General features: G+C 42.3%; 1 protein-coding gene across 1 annotated transcript in view; it reads left to right on the forward strand.

Annotated features, from left to right (window-relative positions):
• Positions 1–21,490, forward strand: part of PIGS (phosphatidylinositol glycan anchor biosynthesis class S) — a gene marked incomplete in the record, with an annotated part of 953,935 nt that overhangs the window by 660,075 nt on the left and 272,370 nt on the right.

Here is a 21,490-nt window from a genome sequence, read left to right on the forward strand (position 1 = left end):
ATCTTCCGACACCAGAGCAAAAGTAGACCCCGGTGCAGGGGAAACACCTTCGGTTGCAGAAGGTGTCTTCAGACCAACTACACTCACCATTAAATCTTATGCTAAGCTTAAAACTCCTTTAAAACCTAAGAAGACTGTACATCAGTCTACAGTTCAAGGCCCCATGCCTAAGAAACAGATGCTTAAGATGGCTGAAGATCTGATTACCCTAATCAGGGGTTCCTATCCTCCTCCTGATAAAAGACCAAGACAAGAGGAGGATTATGCTTCCTCTGACCAGGTTTCAATTTCCTCAGATTCTTCTGAGGAACAGGATTACACTTTTCCACCTTATGAAGACTCTGATGCTGAAGACTCTATTCACTCAGCATCCCCCCTGAAGACTACTCCTTTGGGGAAACTTTACATACCATGAGGGAACATTTCCACTGGGAAGGCCAGGACTACTCTGATTCTAAGAAAAGACTCAGAGAGTTCCTTTTACTACCCCAGCACAGACCTCTTGCTATCCCTCCAGTTTTAGATATTGTGGATGATGTTTACTTGGAGTCTAGTTTAATTCCAGACTCTCTACCTTCTGCTCCAGCCAAACCAGACAGATACTACAGAGTGCCTGACTCACAAAAATCCCTTTATAAAAGCCCTGTGGCTGACCCAGAAACAATTTCCCAGGGTCCTAAGGGAGCTAAAGCTTCTATGGCTAAAAATCCTGTGCCCTCTGAAAGGGATTCCAGAGCCCTAGATAGATTGGGGAAAGAAAATATACACCTCAGCAACTCTGGCTATGAGAGCATTAAATTGTCAGTTTTACATGCTGAAATATCAGCAATTCCTAATGTCTCAATTAAAACAAAAAATGAGCACACATACTGAACAGTCTGAATTCACGGAAATGCAGGATCTGTTGCATGCAGCTGAACAGGTGGGCAAACATACTTTACAACGCGGATTTGATTAGTTGGAAACTTCCTGTAGAGCAGCTGTTACTGGCTCTGTCATACGTAGACATGCTTGGTTAAAAGAACAAACCCTTCCTGATCATGTTAAAGCAAAATTATTGGATGCACCTTTACAGTAGGATGTATTATTTGGTGTCAAAGCAGAAGAGGTTTAAAGAAAATGGAGGATAAGGCAAAGTCTATGCAGATGGTCAAGGATTTTTTGCAGGTATAACCCCCTTGTTTCAGCAGAAATTGGCCAACAAAAAACTGGTCCTTTCCAGCTTCTGACAGATCACAGAGGGGCAAATACAGACACCCAAGGGGCAGAGTTCAGTCACAAGGCCCTTACAAACCTCGCCAATGGGGTACTTCTACCCAGAAAGGAGGAGAAGACAGGCCCCAAGCTAGCAGAAGACAAACACAATGACTCAAACCTCAAAACTACCAAGAAAATCTCTCCTGGCGGCTCCCTTGGGAGGAAAATTAGCATTTTTTGCAGACAACTGGCACATCATCACAAAAGACAAATGGGTCCTAAACATTGTCTCTCAAGGATACAGATCCCACTTTCATACCTTACCAAGGATAAAAGGAATGCCAAACCTGTCACCAAATCAATGGGCAGAGGCACAAAAACAAATTACAGCTCTCATGGACATGAGAGCCATTCAACAGGTACCTACACAGGAGCAAGGACAAGGATTTTACTAGAGACTCTTTCTAGTCCCAAGAAAGGACAAAGCATGGAGACCCATTCTGGATCTTTCAATTCTGAACACCTATCTGCAAGTACCAAATTCAAGATGCTAACACTACAGCAGCTTCTTCCCATGCTGGCCAAGAATGCTTGGCTAGTAACGTTGGACCTCAAGGAGGCATACCTGCATGTCCCTATCAGACAAAATTGCAGAAGATACCTCCGCTTCATTGCAGGTTCAACGCATTATCAATTCTCTGCACTGCCCTTTGGCTTATCTACTGCGCCCAGGATCTTCACAAAATGCCTGGCACCAGTAATTGCATACTGCAGACAAAGAGGAATTCAAATATACCCATACCTGGACGACTGCCTTATTCAAGCGTAAAGCAAGGACATTCTCTTAAAGCATCTGGCATTTGTCAAACACCTTCTAAGTTGCCTAGGGTAAACAGTAAATGAAAAGAAATTAAAACTAGTGCCCTCACAAAACATAATATTCCTGGGTGTCAGCTTGAATACAACGGCCCAGATGGCTTATCTCACGCCAGACAAGCAACAGCAGCTGACTCAATATTTCAAAATAATGGCAACAAAGACCCAACTCCCTGCAAGAAAAATTCTGCAGGCCTTGGGATTTATGGCATCTTGCATACTACTAATACCATTTGCAAACTGCGTATGAGGAAATTAAAATGGTACCTGAAAAGCGTATGGACTCTGCACAGCCACAACTTGGAAACAATGATACCACTCATTCCCTGCCTTCAACATGAGTTTCTATGGAGGGCACAGGCATGTCACTTCAACAAGGGTCAGCCTTTCACCTTACCCACAGCCAGGCGAACTATGACAGCAGATGCATCGGACTATGCCTGGGGAGCACACATGGCAGGACAGTGCATTCAGGGCAAATGGACTACAGATCAGAGGCATCTGCATATCAATCAAAAAGAAATGCTAGCAGTACAGAATGCCCCAACAGCTTTCAAGGACCTGTTACACCCAGAACAACTAATAATAAAGACGGACAATACCACAGTAATGTGGTACATAAGCAAGGGGGCACACATTCCTACCCTCTATGCAGGCAAGTAATGACCTTGTGGAACACTGCACTGTCTTACCAGGTTCAATTACAAGCACAATTCCTGCCAGGAAAGAAAAACACATTGGCAGATGACCTAAGCAGAAACATCATGGATCCACACGAGTGGAAACTAAATCCACAAGTATTTGCAATGATAGCTCAAAAATGGGGACGCCCAGACATAGATCTGTTTGCAAGCCCCCAAAACTACCAACTTCAAAAATTTTACACAAGGACATTCCATCTACAAGCTTGGAAAGTGGACGCCCTCTCATTCAGTTGGAAAACATTAACAGCGTATGCCTTTCCTCCACTGCCTTTTCTAGCAAAGGTACTGCTGAAAGTCAGATTAGAGAGGCCACAAATGATACTCGTTGCACCAGACTGACCACGCCAGCATTGGTATCCAATTCTAAGGAACATGGCCCACGGCCCACCATGGATTTTACCACAAATTCCTCACCTGCTCACCCAGCGCGAGAATCAGATTCTACACAGCCAGCTCAAGACTTTAAACCTGGCTGCATGGCAAATTACCTAAACAACCAACCAACACCTCTCTCCAAAGCTGTTATGGATGTCATTCTGCAGGCCAGGAGGCCCAGCACCAGGAAAACCTATTCAGACAAATGGAAAGGATTTTGCGCCTGGAACCAGGCTAAAGGCCAAAATCCCCTTGATCCAAACATTCCTCAGATTCTACAATATTTAACTGAGATGTTGCACAAAGGACTTTCCTTTTCATCTATTAAGATCCATGCCTCAGCAATTTCAGCTCATTACAATACGGATCCTCCCTTATTCTCACATCCACTCCTAAGACAGTACCTCAGAGGGGCTAAGAACATAAGACCGCCAAGGAGAACACCAACACCTACTTGGGATCTCAACTTTGTTCTGGAAAAGCTTACACTGCCACCCTTTGAACCAGCTTTTTCAGCTGATTTAAAATTTCTTTCATGAAAAACTGCCCTGCTACTAGCAATAACCTCAGCTAGAAGAGTCTCAGAGCTACAGGCACTAATGGCATTGGAGCCTTTCCTAATTTTTCATCAAGACAGAGTCTCTCTACGAACAAACCCTTCCTTTATGCCAAAGGTGGTATCCAGTGTGGCCCTACACCAAACCATTCACTTGCTGCCCACCTTTTCCCCAAATCCCCAGAACAAAGGAGAAAGACTCCTGCACTCTTTGGATATTCACAGGCAATTACGTTACTACTTGGATAAAACTAAGGCTTTCAGAAAAACTGACCAGCTCTTTGTAGCCTATGCTACAGGATCACAAGGAAAAGCTATCACAAAACAGACCATTTCTAAATGGATAGGGCATTGCATACGTTTCTGCTACACGCATCATGGGAAACCGGTACCTGCTAACATTAGGTCCCACTCCAGGGCTACAGCTACATCAGCAGCCTTTCTCAGGGGAGTGCCAACCAAGGATATTCTGGAAGCTGCAACTTGGAGTTCAGTGCACACCTTCACCAAACACTATCACCAAACACTATCACTTACCTCTATATTCTAAGACAAGAGCTGGTTTTGCCACTGCAGTTTTGCAGGGCCTACTAGCTTCTTCTAACCCTATTTAACTCCACCTCCCATCCTTAGCTTTGGGATTCAACCCAAGTGTGATGACTGCAGCAGGGTAACACGATGAACATAGTACAGTTTTGTACCTACCATAAATGTAGATGTTCAAGTGTTCACCCTGCTTCAGTCCAGGTTACCCTCCCTCCATCCCCTCTGAACTAGCTGAACTTATCTATACCACTCTATCCTATACAACCTCTGTGGTGTATTTGCTTGTGCCTAAAGGTATTGTTTTATTTTTATCTAGCTATATATATATATATATATATATTTTGCCTATGTATTGGGGGCACCTGACATCTGGGGCAAGAAAAACTGAAGAAAATAGCATTGGATGCCTCTTGTATACCCCTGGCGCACTGACGTCAGGGAAGAAGCGACAGCACCGACGCCGGACTAAGACTTTGGAATTCAGGCCGACTGCGGGACCGCCTGACGGCAGGATAACCCAAGTGTGATGACTGCAGCAGGGTGAACACTCGAACATCTACATTTATGGTAGGTACAACACTGTACTTTGCTCCACCTCTTCTTAGTCCCAGGCCTACTCAGCCAGAGACTACTCTTAGCCATCCTGCAGAAGAGGAAGAAATGTCGGACTCTTCAGAGGACTCCTTGTCCTACTCTTCACAAATATCTTCCCCTCTGGGATATGGATCCCCAGAAGAAGCCTCTGCTGAACCTGATTCCCCTGTGGAAGACCTTACCTTTGTGGACACTGTTAATCTTATGAGGGAACGTTTTAAATGAGATTGACAGAAGAGATTCTATGACATGATCTAGATGGAATCTCCTAACCTGGCCCCTATTCCTCATGTCCAGCCTGCCTTCCCGGATGCTTTTGCAACAGCATGTATAAACTCTGATTCCCAGCCACCTGCTCCTAGAAGGGCAGACCAGTTGTGCAGAGTGGTTTACTATCATAATTTCGAATGACACTCTGTCGACCGCACTATGTTCGACAACGGAAAGTCGAACACAGCAATGTCAAACTTCAAAAGCAAACCTAGGAACGGGTTTTAACATGGGTTCACTGCTATTGCTGAACTACAAACCTCTCCCTTATCTCGACCCATGTTAAAACCCATTCCTAGGCTTGCTTTTGAAGTCTGACATGGACGTGTTTGACTTTCCATTGTCGAGCATAGTGCGGTCGACCGAGTGTCATTCAAACTTATGATCGTAAACCGTGCAGAATACCTGATGCAGACAAATTTATTTTTAAATGCCCGCCAGCTGACCTAGCAACCATTTCTATTGCCACTGATAGGGCTACCAAACTTCTCCCTACTACCACTGTTCTGCCTGCAGATAGACAGCAAGGCCATGGAGAGGTGGGGGAAGAAGATATACACTTCAGCTACTCTAGCCGTTAGGGCTACAAATTACCAATCACACATGGCCAAATACTCCTTGGCCTTACTGGACAAAGCTTCTAAGGAAGTTGATGAGATCCCTGACTGCTCTGCAAAGGCATCCCTGTCTTCCTTGCTTGGGCTCATCTCCCAAGTCAATAAACATTCCCTAAGGTGTGCATATGATGCAGCAGAGGCCTCTGCCAGGTCAGCTGCATCTACCTCTGTATTGAGGAGATGCTCTTGGCTGCGTCTTCAGCCTTTACCAGATAACATTAAGGCCAAACTCTTGCTTGCTCCTTTGGATCACGCAGCCCTTTTTGGCTCCAAGGTAGCTGATCTCTTTAAGTCAGTTTAGCAAAAAGGGAGAGAGTTCCAGGATCTAAAGCATCTTCTTTTCTCTCCAGTCCCAAAATTTCAAAGAAACTACCCAGCCAAGACACAGTTTATTAGGAAGTCTTCAAGACCCTCTGCCCCCTCCAGGTCTAGAAGACCACACAGGAGGCCGACTACTCAGCCTAGGACATCTCAAGCCTACACCCAGAGACCTTCCTTTCCAGAAACGGCAGACAGCATCTGACTGCCTGCCTCTTTTTCTACCCCCCCCCCACTATACCTTTATCCTCCCATCTTTCTCACTGTCTCCCTGCATGGGCCCTAGTGACATCCGACAAATGGGTTTTGTCTATCCTGCAGGAGGGTTGCTTCATGTCTTGGATGTCCCCCCCCCCAAGCTTCCTTTACCACTACCTCCACCCTGTCAATGGTCCCTCCTCCCTGAGGTTCTAAACAACCTGGTGCTCCAAGGCACAATAGAACTCATCCCCCCTTCTACTTGAGAGAGAGGCTTCTACTCAAGAATTTTTCTGGTGCCCTGGAAGGAGGGACCATGGAGACCCATCCTAGACCTTTCCCACCTCAACCCATTCCTGAAGGTTCCTTCCTTCAGGATGATAACACTAGCCATTCTCTTTCCCCTCATCCTTCGCCAGGCCTTCATAGTGACCCTGGATATCATAGAAGCCTATCTACATATTCCAATAAAACTGTCCTCCAGAAAATTCCTCAGATTCAAAGCAGGCTCTTTGCATTTTTAGTTTTGTGCCTTGCCCTTTGGACTCCACTGCTTCAAGGGTATTTACAAAATACCTAGCCTTAGTCATTGCTTACTGTAGAACAAGAGGTATGCAAATTTTCCCTTACCTAGACAATCTGCTCATTCAAGACAGACAAACCCTCCTTGCCCACACAGCAGACCTCCTGCTCCTGCTGAAGTCCCTAAGATTCCTCATAAACTTCCACAAATCCAATCTAAACCCTACACAAGACGTTGTCTTCCTAGGATGCAGAATCAGAACAGGCCTCAGCATGGCCTTCCTACCTCAGGAAAAAGTGCTTTCTCTGACCCAACTCCTCTCACCCACCTTGACTGCGAGGGAATTCCTTAAACATCTTGGCCACATGACTGCCACAATTCCCATGCTGCTACTGGCAAGATTACACCTGAGAAAGATGCAATGGTGTCTTCGCTCAGTATGGACCCAGCACTCTCACCACCTAGAGTTCAGAATCCCACTTCTACACTGCCTCCACCAAGAGCTGAAGTGGTGGATAGCTCAAGTGACCCTAAACCCGGGTCCCCCCCACAGTTGCCCCCCCCCTTCTCAGATCATGCACACAGGTGCCTCAGATCTGGGCTGGGGAGCAACGTTAGGCACAAGGAAAGTGCAAGGTGTTGGAAAAACAAACACAAACAATGGCATATCAACATCAAAGAAATGTCAGCCATACATCTGGCCCTGCAGGCCTTTCTACCTTTCCTCATTCAGGGCATTCTGAAGATCTTCACAGACAACACCACAGTGATGTGGTACTTGAACAAGCAAGGAGGGACCAAGTCCTACCTTCTCTGAAGACTAGCCCTACAAGTATGGCAGTTAGCTGTCTCCCAGGAGATCTCCCTACAGGCAGCCTACATCCCATCCTAACAAAATTGCCAGGCAGACTCCTTAAGCAGAACCTCCTCAGAGAGTCATGAGTGGATGCTGTCAAGGGAGGTATTCCTAGAGCTGATCCACAGGTGGGGTATTCCACAGATAGACTTGTTCACCTCCTCCACAAACAGGCAACTCCAGAGCTATTGCTCCAGAACTTACGAACCGAAGGCTCTTCAAACAGATGCCTTCTTAATGTCCTGGAAGGGGAAATTCCTGTACGCCTTTCCCCCTTTCCTCTGATACAGAGTCCTACTAAAAATTCATCAGGACTCACCAAAAATCTTGTTGGTGACCCCCTTTTGGCCAAGGCAGCACTGGTTCCCCCTACGTCTTCATCTGTCCAAGGGCAATCACCACAAGTTACCCCCCTCAGTGGATCTAGTCACACAGCACCAGGGGACACAGATTCATTCACAGTGGAGATCCCTGCACCTCTCCCTGTGGCTGATAGGATTCTGATTCCCTTCAGACACCTATACAACAAGGACATGCTCTCAGTCCTGCAGGAGGCCAGGAAACTATACACAAAATCCTAATCTCTCTAAATGGAGAAGGTTTTCTGTCTAGTGTCAGAAAAGACAGACAGAGCCACTGGCCAGCGATCTGCCTCTAATTCTCTTTTACCTGTGTGAACCGCTAAAGACAAGCTTGTCTTACTCCTCCTTAAAAGCACACCTGTCTGCCATTTCTGCCTGCCTGCCTGCCTATGGAGCCCCCACTTGCTCCAGGCTTCCAGACAAACTATTCCTCAAAGGTGTTTTACACCTAAGACCCCCTAGAAAACCAACTCCTCTTCCCTGGAATCTTAATTATATGCTGGAAGAACTCACTCTGCCACCCTTTGAACCAGCTGGCAAGGTTGACTTGAAGTTTTGCACTTGGAAAATAGTACTGCTAGTAGCTTTAACATCAACCAGGGGGGTCTCAGGGCTCCAAACCCTCCTTGCTACTCCACCCTTCTTAGTTTTCCATATGGACAGGGTCACCCTCAGGATTAATCCCTCCTTCACCCCCAAGGTGGTTAATGACCTCTCCCTAAATCAGGCTATTCACCTGCCCACCTTCTTTCCTAACCCGCAGGGAGACAGTGATAGAGTCCTTCACTCCCTGGATGTACACAGGTAACTCTGTTTCTTCTTGCGTAAAACCAAGCCTATAGCAAATCAGACCCGCTGTTTTGTTTCCTTCCACCCCAGGGCTCTGGGGAAACCTGTAGGAAAGGAAATCATTTCTTCTTGGATTGGTAGGGCCATCTCCTTTTTTTACTCTCACCATCGAAAAACACTAACAGGCAATGTCAGAGCCCATTCCACAAGGGCCATGGCCTCGTCTGGAGCCTTCTTTAAATGTCTAGATACTAACTCCATTCTGGAAGCTGCTACTTAGTCATCTGTGCACACCTTCACCAGACACTACAAGCTGGACCACATCTCCAGGATCAAAGAAGGATTTGCCAGGGCTATCCTGCATGGGTTCCTGGAATCCTCATCCAGACCACCACCCAGCCAGCAGTGAGCTTTTGTACTCACCCACTAGTGAATACTGCAAAATTGGAATAGAAGGACATAGGAAAGTTGTGTAAAATCTTACCATAACCATAGATGTCCTTCTCTTCCATGTTGCAGTATTCCTTCCTTCCCTCCCTCCATCCCCCTGTTCTCCTTGCACTTGCTCTCATCAGCTCCTACACAGGCTATGCTATCAGGGCTGGCTCTGTCTGGGGCTTCTTGGTTCTGAGGACTGGTGCATGCAGACGTCACTTTTACGGCCCATTTACCAGCCTACACGTCAGACGTCTGCACCAACAGGGACTGAAAAAGCTTTGGAAACTTGGCCGAACAAGCTGATGGGAAGAAGGGTAAACCCACTAGTGAATACTGCAACATGGAAGAGGAGGACATCAATGGTTATGGTAAGATTTTACACAACTTTCCTTTATGGTTAATAAGTTGCAGTTTCTTACAGTACTTGATTTTTCTTTTCACTGTGCCTTTTTTCTTAAAATCTTCTGACCTTAGTAAAATAAAATACTAGGGTTATGTAAAATGAATCCTGGGGAACAGTTCAGTACTGTAATACTAAAGTAAAAAAGGAGGACTACAAACTACATGCATAGCTTCTTTTAAAATTATTGTAGTAGGCAGATTGCCCCTAAAGATATAATTTTACTTACCTTTGTGTTCTTTACCTATACATTAACATTTTTGCTTTAATTTTTTTTGTTAATTTGTCATGTTACAAGTCAGAAAAGGGAGATCTCTCTAATTTTTGTAGTTCAGCAAAATCTACAGAAAATGCACAGTTGAAGCCATGGTAAACACTTGGCAAAGACAAGTCAACATCTTACTTTTCTGCTAAGCCTTCTACATTGAATCCTAACTTTTCTGCTAAGCCTTCTACATTGAATCCTAGGCCTTTTTTAATTAAACAAGAGACGTCTTTATTAAATTCACTTATGACATAGGCAATTGTGCATTTATTTAAATGAAAATAAACCATACTGACATAATTTTATTTGCAGACATTATACGTCACATAGAATCTATCCAGTCGGTGTCAGTCAAACATTATATAGCTCATTCAAATCCAACCTTCTTTTAAACCTCATTCCTCGTTGGCATGTATTGTTCCCACAATTTCCATTTTTATTCTATATAATTTGCTCCTACTGTTTTCTAAAGATACCATTTCCAGTTTTTATCTGTTAATAAATTTGCTACTTCTAGTACAGTAGGTTTACACTTTAATTTTCATTTCCTAGTAATTGCTTTTTTGGTAGCCACCATAATTATACTCAGCAAGGCCTTGTCTAGGGAAATCTGATTTTGTATCCTAGCGTAAATAATTTCCCTAGTCACACTAATTTGCTCACTCAGTATCTCCGATAGAGTAGTCTGTAGGGAAGTTTTAAAGTTTGCCAACTCGTTAATCTCCCAGAAAATATGTTCCCAATTACCTCTTTCTTCCCCATCACACCTCCAACATTTGATATCTACCTGAGGAAACATTCTTTGGCGTTAACTTGGGGTATATAAATACCTATGTGCACACTGTCAAACAAAGATCCTAGACTTTGTTTCATGTTTGGGAGACAGATATATACCCCCATTGTTTCTTTGCGAATTGCTTATCCACTCTCCCTTCCCAATCCTTTCTAGCCTCCTCTGATTGATTCATGTAGTTATCATGCAGTATTTTGTGTGCCTTACGAATTATCCCTTTTTAACAGTCACTTCTGTTCTAGATTTTACTAAAAACTTTACCAGTGCTGGTCTTTCACTTAGCATCCCCCTATTTCTTTATCTTTGGCTATACTCCGATATCAATCCCTGATAGGGAAGGCTGTCTGTAGCCTGCAGTCCAAACAAATTCTTGGCCTCTTCCCATTCTGTTACCTTTTCCTCATAATTATTTGCTTCCAATACATTGGTTCTTTTGCCAGTTTTCTCCAATAAATTCCAGCCCCCTCTTGCCTATTGTTTGTGTCCTTATTTGTAGTCATCCCTATCATAGGATGTTACTATGCTAATGGTCCTGGGGCCCTTACAATCCTAGCCAAGAGTTTATCCCCAAAAAAGAACCTTATAGGCAGAATCTTTCTCTATTCCCATGTTGGCTTAGTTCTTAGAATACTTGCTCATACTATATGATATAATATTCTGTGTGGTTATTTTCCTTAAAGATCTGCATCCAAATCCCCAGTCCCCCCTTGATTCTTGAGCTTCTCCCGGTTTCTTCATCATCCCTTTCCACTTGAATTATAGCTTTCTGCTTGTGCTGTGTATAGAAGGCTTAAATGTGTAGCTCTGAAATACCCTTCAAATTGGGTAATCCCAGACAGCATTGTTCTGTTGGAAGAATCAGCTTATCCTACTTGACTCTTGATGTCTTCCCCTTCCAGATAAAATCCTTCAGCTCTTTGTTAATTGCTATCCGTGACTTTTCCTCTGGTTGATAAAAATATGTCTGACCTGCATGAAACTATAGGGACTAATAACTTAACTGCTTGTATCTTGCTGTCCATATCCATAAAACAAGAGTTTTCAGTTTCTCAGTTTTTGTATTATTTTTAGTTTCTTCCCACATATCCATAGCTGCCACACCAGAATTATTTTTAATCCATACTCCTAAGTACTTCAGCAATATCAATATTTATGGGGACATGATAAAATGAACCAGTTCATGTGTGGGTGCATAATTGACACCTATTGCCTATCTTTTAGCTATTTTTAACTCCATTCATTTTGTATCCTGAAAAGATATGAAATTATCTCAAACTGTTCCACAACCCTGAAATGTCCTTTTCTGGTTTTATCATGAATAAAGTAATATCATCTGCAAACAGAGCCAGCTTTTCTTTACCACCATACTAATTATATCCTTGAATTTGAGTACCTTATTTTCTTAGCCAGTGGTTCTAAATGTAATGCAAATTACAAAGTGGAAAGAGGACATCCCTGCCTGGTTCCTGCGCTGAAACAGAAGAACCTGCCTACTTTAATTTACACCTCCAATCCCTCGTATATCCTCCTAATCCACCTTATAATATTATCAAGGAATGCAAATGCTTCCGTTGCCCATTAACTACCAGCTTATTCTGTCAAATGCTTTCTCTGCATCAATACCTACCAAGAGCAGTAGTACTTTCTTACATCCTGCTTCCCTCTGGATCATTAGTGTTCTTTTAATGTTGTCAGATGCTTGTCTCCCCTTCACAAAACCACATGGATCCAGATCTATCAATTTTGACATCACCTTTGCCATTCTTCTAGCCATTGTAGACAAATACTTTATAATCATGACTTAGGATTGAAATGGGCCTGTAGAAAACAGAATCTGATGGGTCTTAACCCTCTTTAGGTATTACAGTCATCCCAGCTTTCTTCCAGGATGTTAGTGTTTCACCTCCTGTTAAAATACTGTTAAAACCTTCCAGATCTTTATCAGTGAAATATATGTTCTGTCTAGTGTAGATAAGCTTTTATATTTTGGGGAATATGTAAATTCACTCCATACTCCTACTGAATTCACATATTTTATGCCAAATATTTTCATAAATTTCTTCAAAAATCTACCATCCTTTCTTATACTTTCCCTTGAGGGCCCCCCAGATACATTTTCACTGCTGCAAATCAAATTCCAGACCCCACCTATAAGTAATGTTACCTGTTAAAATCTGATTGTTTCTCTCAGAAATTTCATAAGCTCCATTATAGCAATCTTGGGTGGAATAAATACTTGCCAGTGTAATCCTCCTCCTCCCTTATCAGTAGCACCTTAGTATTACAAACTTACCATTCTCTTTTTTATCCTCTTCCATCACTATTGGAGCTCTCCTTGCAATTAATATAAGTACCCTCCTATTTTGTCCCAGGTGTTCCACTGAATAACCATCCTGCAAAACCTTTCTTTATGAAATTCCTATGTTTTCTTTCCAAATGCATCTCCTGTAGAATAGCTATTTGCACTTTAAATTAAAATAGTTCATTGCTGTTTCTTTTTTGTATATATAGATGAGACCATTTACAGTTAAGGATAATATAGAAAGAGTCATTTTGTTACAAATTTATTTCTACATTTTGTGTAACAGCTTTGTGTCTAGTTCCAGCTTTTGTTTTATGTGCATACACTAATGTTTGACAGGTTAATCTTTTATACAGTTGTTTCTTGTCATATCCATTTGAATCTATGTCACATCTTACAAAACATTTTGTTTCATTGAACGCCCTCAAACAAAACAACCCCCCCCCAATACATCCCTAAAAAACTATTAACTTACTACTAACACACACAACTATATACATCTTCAAATATTGAAGTCTTAACCCCCCCCCCCCCAGTGGGAACAGTTGTCCCAGACTGACAGCTACACTCAGACTTGAGTTAACCTGACAGGAAGGTTATGTATGCTTGCTAAGACACACATGGTACAGCCTGTGCTTCTACTACGTGCTGTTTGGTTTTGTCTTATCTTTCTTACTCTCCCAGATTGGGAAAACACTTGAATTCTCTCAGAAAACATTATCTCATAGCCATTCAAAGAAAGCCATTGAAATAAATATTCTGTTTTCATTGCTCCTTATCTGATTGTCTCCATGGAGACATGAGAACCAGTACAGAGTTGCTTCTGCACGCACTTATTTGCTAGACAATGTTCTTTTTATTTGTTTGATTTCTCTTAAAACGTATTACTAGATGAAGCCAAGGGTCTTAATCCAGTCATTCTCCTATGCAAGAGTGAAAAAAGGCACATCAACTTTTTCTTGTATCCTGCTTTTTTGACCTGACTTTCCTTCTTTTTTTTTTTACATTGCAGTGTCTACCTTTCTTAAAACTGAACAAGGAGAAAGAAAGAAAGAAGGGAAAAAAAACAGGCGCACCTGTTTACTTTAATATCCCCATTAAACTCAAAAATAACTGAGAAAACTTTACTTTTATAGCATGCAGATTATATCCTGCATTATAAAAATGCTACTATAAAGAACAAAATTTTGGTTTACTTGCAGTTACCCCCCTCCCAATGTTCTTCTAAACATTAATGGCATGAAGTAGGGCATATGCTTTAGAGTCCTCTACAAGTTTAACAAACTCAAAAAAGTCCAATATTTCAAGGTTTTCTTGTTCTGTCATGTTTCACAAATATAATTAATGCTATGTAATTCCACATTTGTCAGTTTTCAAGTTACTAGATTTGTTCCTGTTGATCTCCATCTCCCGAACCGTGTCTCTGCTTCATTTCTAACATATTCCTGGTTCTTCTAGTCAGCTGTCTTGGTTTTTTCAGTATTTCAAACATTTTCCATTGCAATGTTGGAAAAAGTTTCACTAGCACAGTCTCTCTTGGATCTTTATTACCAGAAGAACAAGAATCAGAATCTCCTTTTGTTTCATAACTCACTTTTTGTTAGTCATACTTTTATATTTCCTCTTTAACATGATGTGCATCAAAAATGATTTTGTCCCTCCAAGAAAGAATATTCTGAAAATAACTGGGTACAGTAGCTTGAATCTCATGCTTGCTTCTTGACATTCCCTGATTAGTGGAATAAATTTACTCCTTTTCTGCCTGGTGTACAGTAAGTAATCATTTTCCACAAAGACTGTACTGTCTTCCTCTTTTAGTACTTTGTCCTCCTGCCCCAGTTTTGTCAGAATCGACCCTTCCTGCTAATAAAGTTGCATCTTTACTATTAAAGGTCCAGGTTGCTTTCCCATGGCCAGGTTTGGAGCACGTATACAGTGTGCCCTTTCAGTTAACAGCAACTGCTGTGGAATGCCAGTCCAGTTGCTTATTCATACTTTCATAAAATGAATGTAGTCTGTTCTTCCCGCTTTTCTGGTACAGCAGAAAACTTCAGGTTTTTCTTACATGCTCTGTCCTATAATTGTATTTTTTTTAAATCTCTTCTTGAGCAGTCTTGTATTCAGCCAGCCTTTTCTTCATTACGGCCTCTGGTCTTTTTACAGTTTTATGACCTCGTCTGAATCTTTTTAAAGCTTCTTCCATTTTTTGCCAACCTTTTGTTATTTGAGTTGATATACTCCTTCAGTGTTTTATTTTAATCTGCTCTGAGTACAATTGACGTATTTTTCCTCTAGGTTACTAGAAGTCATCTTACATCAAAGCTGGTGCTTGCACTGATTTTTGCAGAACAGCTGCAGAATTATTCCCAGCCAGTATTTTTCCTCATATTTTGTGATTGATTTTCTTTCAGGTTCTCTGAATTTCTTTTTTGCTGGCATCCAGGCAGTGTAGTTACTAGCCAGTTACTGAAATTTACTCAAAAATATGAATATACTGGCTCTCTTTCCTGAGTTCCAAGTTTCACACTGATAGAGCTGACATTAAGCTGTTAACTCATTGTGCAGCCATCTTGGAAGTTCACTTTAATCCTGAGGCTGTGTCTTCAGTCACTGCTCCCCCTTTTGCTTATTATTGGGGGCAGAATTCTGAAATGGGGAAGAGGAGGTGATTTTAACCTTCATTTCATAAGCTGGTGGTCTCGGAACTGAAAGTGAGACTGCCATTAATACCCCTAATAGAAATAGCTGTTGGAGGTTTGCAAGCTGGATACCTTATTGTGGCGGTGTCCTCCAAGAGGTGTAGCTTAATAAGTTGATGTTTGAAGAAAACCCAAGGAAAATGAATTCTTTGCCAGGCCAGCTACAAAATACAATGATAGCTATCCCCATAGCTGATGTACCTTCCATAGAGGGATTCTTATTGATGGCACCTCTGCTAATTTTTATTGTTGCCTTTGGCGTGTCCAGAGTTGGCCAGTTACACCATTATTTGAATTTCATCTAATAAAAGCAAAAATCCATTATGACCACTTTCTCTTTACTCCATAACATGAACCTTGCCCAGCTGGGGTAGTTTGAAGAGGAGGAATTTGCTATCCTCCATTAATGGTCCTAAGAGATACTCAACAGTGCCAGTACAAGAAGAGACCAATCGCTCCCGTTTCCCAGTTCTCGTACTATGTATTATCTTCGTGTGTTTCAGCCTCCTTCACCTTTTATGTTAGTCAGATGTAGACAAAGATGATCTAGTACTTGGGTCTTCCACCTCACACCTTACTTTCGAGGATGACAGACTTTTATAAGTGGAATCTGTTCTCTAAAAAGATGGCAGCATTTTTAAAATTATATACCCCATGGTTGACTGCTGCAGCCACCTTATCTGAGAGCTGTAAGACTTGTTTTCCTCACTTCACTTTCCAGGCACAAGCTGCAAAGGAAACCTGCCATGCAAAGCCAGAAGGCTCATCCATAACCTTGTATCCATTCCTCAGGTAGGAAAGTCATTATCTTCTATGCCCACATAAGAACCATCCTTTCCTGTGGTGTAAACCAGTGAAATGATATTAGTAGACGGATACTGCATCAGTTTAAGACAGTTCAGAAATTTGTAGGCCTGAGTTTGAGAGGACTCTTCTACCTGAGACATTTGGGTTCCTGCTACGTGAGCGAATGCTAGAAATACTGAACTCTCATTTGTTGAACCCAAATGCACGAAACCACAGAATATCGAAGGAACGGATCAGCAAATTTTTTCCCAGTGAAAAAATTCGCTGGACGGTTCTCTGGACTTTGCCATTTTCTTCACTGTGGTGCAATCTCAGAGTTGGTATATTTAAGGTGGGGGGTTTGGGGGGGGCAAAGCCCCCCACCTTATGTTGCCTGTAATTTTTTTTTTGGATCAGCGAATTTATTCCCCGCGAAAATATCACTGATATGTTCCTTCAAAAATTTGTAGCTTCGTGGATTTGGGTTTGCTCTTTCTAGTGTTCGATCATATAATATGAACTCGACACATTTATAGGCCTGAGTTTGAGAGGACTGTTTTACCTGACTCATATGCAGTACCCCCAGTCCCTGATACCAGATATTTTGCTGCAACAATTGAGCTCTGTTTTTCAAATTTGTAGCCTTATTTAATGCTACTAGCAGACTGGGCACTTCCTAGTCCAATGGTCATATGACTTAGTAACAGTGTTTTCATAGTACAAGACTCTTCAGTCCGATTAGATGTCATTCTTGAGAGTACAGTGACTATTTAAAGCCAGAAATTCTTTGACATCCATTAAGTATAGTTTGACCAGCCATGTATGGATTTGTGGAAACCTCTTTTTAGCTTTATAGGTTCACAGGTAGTTACTAGGCTCTTGGCCCTAGGGCCTATATAAGCCCAGCCAAATGGTACCCTGGCTTTTGCCACCCAAGAAAATTATTTTCCTGTGCCCCTGTCAAGCAGAGCCACGGAAGGGATCCCGGGGGTGAATTTCCTATCTCCCATCAAATCCTCAAGATTTTTCTTGCTAATGAGGAGCTTTGTTTGATATAGATACGTAGTTTGTTCCAGAGTATGGGAAGTCTCTGGGACAGGAACCTATCCCTCCAGCATGTTCTGTTTATTGTGGTGACAAGGTTTAGGTCCCTAGAGCATGTAGCTCAGTGGGATTGGGATTTCTTTAAGTGGAGCATGTCCAACAGCTCTGGGTTTGACATAGCTTTGTATGTTAGACAGAGATCGCCTCTGAGTAGGCGATATGCGACAGAGTAAAGCTGGAGTTTTTTGAGATGGTCTGTGTAGTGCATCTGTTTGAGGCTGGTAATCCTCTTTGTGAGGTATTTCTGCAGCCTTTCCAGGTGTTGTAGATGTTTTGTGAGGTACATACCAAAAGGGGCGTTGTACTCTATAATGGGTCTAATGAGTGATGAGTAGAGGGGAACAATGACCTCTTTTTTCCTGGATGAGAAACCTTTTGTGATGAGGTGTGCCATGTAGAAGGATTTCCTGACTACTGTGGTGATGTGATTATCAAAGGAGAGACTACTGTCCACCTGTGGCCCAAGGTAGTTCATGGGTACAGAGTTTTTACCAAAAGGGATGACAATGCACTTTTTGGCATCGAGCTTGAGGCCATGGCTTTGACACCAGGCATCTGTCTCAGTGAGGCCCTTTTGTAGGATGTCCACATAGTTAGGAGCTTTGATTATGACTCCTAGTTTGCAGTCATCTACAAACTTTGTTAGCCAAAGACCTTCTGTGTTAGCCTGTACTTTAGCAAAGTAGATACCAAACAGGAGAGGACCCAGGACTGAAACCTGTGGTACTCCACTTGTCACTGGTCTAAAGTTGGATTTTTAGAGTCTGCTACTTTCACATTGTGGGTTCTGTCAATGAGCCAGTTGGCAACCCATTGTGACATAGGGATTTATACCTAGTTTAGTGAGTTTATCTATAATTCCAGAGTGGGGGATGGTGTTGAAAGCCTTGGCAAGATCTAGATAGCCTGTGTGAACCACCTTACCCTCATCTACGGCTTTGGTGACCCCTTCAAAGAAGTCTGTCAGGTTTAGGAGATATGATCTGCCTTTTACAAACCCGAACTGGGTAGGGTCCAGAGTTTGGAGATTACCAATGTCATTGTTTATAAGTTCCATGATGATACATTCCATAGCCTTGCAGACCAGGCTCATCAGACTGATGGGGCGGTAGTTCCCAGTGTCCGTGGTGGCTCCCCCTTTGTGGAGTGGGATAACCATTTCTGTGTGCCATTCAGTAGGCACAAAGCCTGAGGTGAGGCTATGACTGAACATGGTACTTAGGTGGGGTGCCAGTTCGTTCTGTAGTTCATGTAGAACGCAGGCTGGGATGTTGTCAGGTCCCATGGATGCTGTGTTCTTGGAGAGTATGTTTTTTACCTGTGCAGCCATGATTACAGGAACTTTGCATTCTTCCAGTATAGAGATGGGCCCTTTAGTGGGTGAGTTAGCATTTGTTTTCTCAAAAGTTTGATTTTTGTGTGTGTGAGTGTGTGTGTGAGTGTGTGTGTGTGTGTGTGTGTGTGTGTGTGTGTGTGTGTGTGTGTGTGTGTGTGTGTGTGTTTGTGTTATACACACACACACTTTACAAGTGAATGTAGGTGCCTCTTCCGTGGTGAATGTGCTCCTAAATGTTTACATTGATAAGCTACTTTGTACTTTACAAGTATTGACAAAATAGTTGAATATAACGTCCTAGTGCTCACTAAGCCAGGGGCAACAGCTACATACGACCCTCTTGTAGCCCCCCCTCATTCTTTCAGATAAACGGACTTCCCTCCAGTGACTCCCTTCAATACTTGTAGTTTGGTGACCCTGTTCCTCAGAAGTGTATTTGGACCCAGGGCTTATAATTCCCTAACAGAAGGATACATTTGACCCTCTATCTTACTACCAGGCTTTTCCTTTGGACTTTCACAGACTAGTGCATGAAATTCTTATTTGACTTTCAAAAGCTAGTGTAAATACTTTCTTTAATTCATCTTTATTGTAATGCCATCCTATACTATTTGTCCTCTATTCCTGACTTACATGCTTAGTGTCTACACTGATACTGATTGTTTCTTTAGGAACCAACCTTACCTGTTGCTCTCAGTGCAACCCTTCTCCATTCGCCCTCTCTACTGCACGGGCTCACTCTGCTTTCCTACCCTGCCCCCATTTCCCACACACCTCCACTACCCCCTAGGTTTATGTCTACCCTCTCCACCTACCTAACCTACAGTAATCACTCAATAGTGAACACCTCGTCATCAACCAATCCCCTTATCCCTGCCCACACATACTCCTTCCACTAACATGGCACACTCACACTATCAAAAGCTAATTACCATGCACACAGTCTATCTCACCATCTTCTTTCTCCTAGCATCAACACACTACCTTACATCCTACCAAACCATATTTAATGGTACCTTAAATACCCCTTCAAAACATACTTCCTCTTGCACACCTCCCACCCATCACTACAGCCTACACATATCCCCAAGTAGTCACCACCACATTATTTTCCCACCTCCTTTAGGAAGACTCCTCACAATCTCTATCAAATCACTTACTACAAATAGATACATAGCCATTCTAAGAAACTAACCAAACTCTTAAACCATATTAGCCGTCAACTGATCCTAGCTGGAGACATGCACCCCAACCCACGGCCAAACCCTTGCAAAAATGCTCCATCTGTTCCATTTCTCTCACCCAACCAATCTCCCATCTCTAGACCAATAAATAGATGTCTGCCTACTTAGCTTAAATATCAGAAGCATAAATAGCAAAGTGCACCTACTCTATGCTTTGATATCCACCTATTACTCCCAATTTACTATCCTTAACTGAAACATGGTTAAAACCCACAACACCAGACAGCAAGTTCCTCCCACCTGGGTACAACGTATTATGAAAAGATAGACTGTCCAAAAAGGGGGGGGTAGCATTACTTTACAAAAACAACCTAAAATGTGTACTGTTAAATCTCCAATTCCTTCCCTCAATACTTCTGAACTTCTAGCCAAACTCAAACTTAGCGACAAAAAAATCAGTCAATGTTATCACTGGCTATATACCACCAGGCAACAATACTCACTCCCTAGAATCCCTCCTACACTGGGTTAATCAAAGTCTTCCTCAAGAAACCATCATTCTAGGTGATTTTAATATTGACTGGAACACTTTCTCAACCACTAACGCCACCAACCATATTAATCTATACAACTTCTCCCAAGTCATTCAATCTAGCACTAGGCTAGGAAATGCTAAAATCAAAGAAAGTCTCCTAGATTGGATCTTGATAAGTTAGACTAGTACTCCATACCAAGCAGGAGTCCTTCCGGACACCCTTAGTGACTAACAACCCACCTTCTTACTAAAATACAAAATCCATGCCAACTCTACCCCACTAATACAAACTACCTGGAACAAAAATAACTTTGACCCAAACAAATTCAAACTCGAACTAAAATACCATAATTGGAACATACTAAAAGAAGTACCCCTAGAAGAAGCTGTAATCCAATTCAACAACACTTTTCTAAAAATCCTAGATGCCCATGCCCTACCTCATACCACAAAACTCAAAATGAGTACTGCCCCCTGGATCACCAAAGAGACTAAAAATGAGATTTCTTAAAATAATAGAGCTTGGCATCACTGGAGAGCCACAAAAACTACAGCAACTAGAGAAAAATTCCAAAAACTTAGAAACAAATCCAAAAAAACTATTCTCCTGGATAAAAATAATTATTTCCTAAATCTGCAAAACAGGCACCAAATGAAGCCCAAAAAATTCTGGCCAGAAATAAACTACTCCACCCCATCGCCAACCTCCACAGACGGAATCACCGACATACCTGAATCATTCAACAAATACTTCATAGAAACCATCTCTACACTAGTTCAACAACAACCCATTACTACTACTACTACCAATATCTCCAAACCTGCAGTCAGTCCCCAAACTTCCTTCCAATTCCAACCCATCTCTAC

The sequence above is a fragment of the Protopterus annectens genome, chromosome 13.part0, assembly GCF_019279795.1.
Source record: "Protopterus annectens isolate FY-2018-M chromosome 13.part0, PAN1.0, whole genome shotgun sequence".
NCBI classification, from domain to species: Eukaryota; Metazoa; Chordata; order Ceratodontiformes; family Protopteridae; genus Protopterus; species Protopterus annectens.